The sequence below is a fragment of the Taudactylus pleione genome, unplaced genomic scaffold (assembly GCF_031769625.1).
Source record: "Taudactylus pleione unplaced genomic scaffold, aTauple2 ptg003040l, whole genome shotgun sequence".
Taxonomy (NCBI): Eukaryota; Metazoa; Chordata; class Amphibia; order Anura; family Myobatrachidae; genus Taudactylus; species Taudactylus pleione.
The window spans coordinates 26,943-29,400 of NW_028287404.1; positions in this window are offsets into that span (position 1 = coordinate 26,943).

A 2,458-nucleotide genomic window follows, 5' to 3' on the forward strand; every position below is an offset into this window, starting at 1 on the left:
CAAAATATTCAACAGGAAGCATCCAAACTATATAATGCCACTCCATACGGTGCCTTACGGAACAGCACTACACAGCATGATGCTATACTAACAGTTAGTAGAACAATTACACTAGGTTAAATGCAATAATGCATACTATTAAGATACTAAAAGCAAGCATCCATACTATATAATGCCACTCCATACGGTGCCTTACAGAACAGCACCACACAGTATGATGCCATTTTAAGTTTTAAGGATAATTAAATTAGGTTAAACTAAACAATACAGACTATTAGGATATTAAAACAAGCATTACCTGGGCATGGAAGTTCGTAAGAATCTTGTCTGGTAGCTTTAGAAACTCAATAGTCTGCAGCACTGTATCCTGATGGCCTCTTGATATGGCCACACACAAACCAGTCTATAATATCCACCATGTTTGAAGACACCAGTTTCCCCTTGTAACATTGAAGCAAACCATTTTCTTTCACGTATCCAAAACCCTCAATGTTCATTAGAGTAGCTGCTCAAGTGAGAAGTGCAGAAATTCTAGGAAGTAAAGAAAATGTATACTCAAAACAAATCTGCCAACTGTAAATAGGGACAATGAGAGACAAAAAGGTTACAATCAACAATAAACTATGAAGACATGAAAAAAAAATGAAAGAAGGATATGAGAGTGACAACCACAAAGCACCATACTGTAGGATGACATGTCGCACGGCACCTTACGACACAACACCTCACAGCACAGCACCTCACAGCATCTCTCAGCATGACGAAGATATACAGAACTGGAGTCTTAGCCGTGAAGGTCTGCAACCGTTCGTAGCGGAACTCAGTTCTGGAACCAACTACTGGGAATGCAGACTAACACTGCTATAGAGACTCAATGCTGCATAGACCGGAACCATCGAATCGCAACATTTGAGAGAAAAGAAGACATTAAAGAAAAAGAAAGAAGGATATGAGAGTGATAACCACAAAGCACCATACTGTAGGATGACATGTCGCACGGCACCTTACGGCACAACACCACACAGCACAGCACCTCACAGCATCTCTCAGCATGACGAAGATATACAGAACTGGAGTCTTAGCCGTGAAGATCTGCAACCGTTCGTAGCGGAACTCAGTCCTGGAACCAACTACTGGGAACGCAGACTAACACTGCTATAGAGACTCACTGCTGCATAGACCGGGACCATCGAATCGCAACATTTGAGAGAAAAGAAGACATTAAAGAAAAAGAAAGAAGGATATGAGAGTGATAACCACAAAGCACCATACTGTAGGATGACATGTCGCACGGCACCTTACGACACAACACCTCACAGCACAGCACCTCACAGCATCTCTCAGCATGACGAAGATATACAGAACTGGAGTCTTAGCCGTGAAGGTCTGCAACCGTTCGTAGCGGAACTCAGTTCTGGAACCAACTACTGGGAATGCAGACTAACACTGCTATAGAGACTCAATGCTGCATAGACCGGAACCATCGAATCGCAACATTTGAGAGAAAAGAAGACATTAAAGAAAAAGAAAGAAGGATATGAGAGTGACAACCACAAAGCACCATACTGTAGGATGACATGTCGCACGGCACCTTACGGCACAACACCACACAGCACAGCACCTCACAGCATCTCTCAGCATGACGAAGATATACAGAACTGGAGTCTTAGCCGTGAAGGTCTGCAACCGTTCGTAGCGGAACTCAGTCCTGGAACCAACTACTGGGAACGCAGACTAACACTGCTATAGAGACTCAATGCTGCATAGACCGGAACCATCGAATCGCAACATTTGAGAGAAAAGAAGACATTAAAGAAAAAGAAAGAAGGATATGAGAGTGATAACCACAAAGCACCATACTGTAGGATGACATGTCGCACGGCACCTTACGTCACAGCACCTCACAGCATAAAGCCAAAGTAGTTTTATAGAGAATGAAAATATAGTTTGTATTGTTGGATGTAACCTATTAAGATATTAAAGCAAGCCAATTACTTACAATGAATACAGGATATCATTGCCTCTGGATAGTCGTCAGTAAGCGTCTTGTCTGGTAGCTTCATAGGCTCAATAGTCTGCAGCACTGTATCCTGATAAACTCCTGTAATGTCCACCACAAAGCCATCTATAATATCCAAGCTGTTTGAAGACACTGGTTTCCGCTTGTACCACTGCCAATGGATGAAGCAAATCATTTTCTTTAAGGTATCCAAAAACCTCAATGTTCATTAGAGTAGCTGCTGGAATGAGAAGTGCAGTAATTCTAGGAGGTAAAGAAAGTTTCTACTGAAAATATAACACTGCCAATTGTAAATAATTGGTACAACACCCTACAGGCAGGAAATATACAGCATTATGACACGCCACACCATACTAAGTTTTAGGGGCAATAAATATAGTTTGTATTTGTTAAGTGTAACCTATTAATATATTACCTAAAAGCAAGCGGGATATGCTA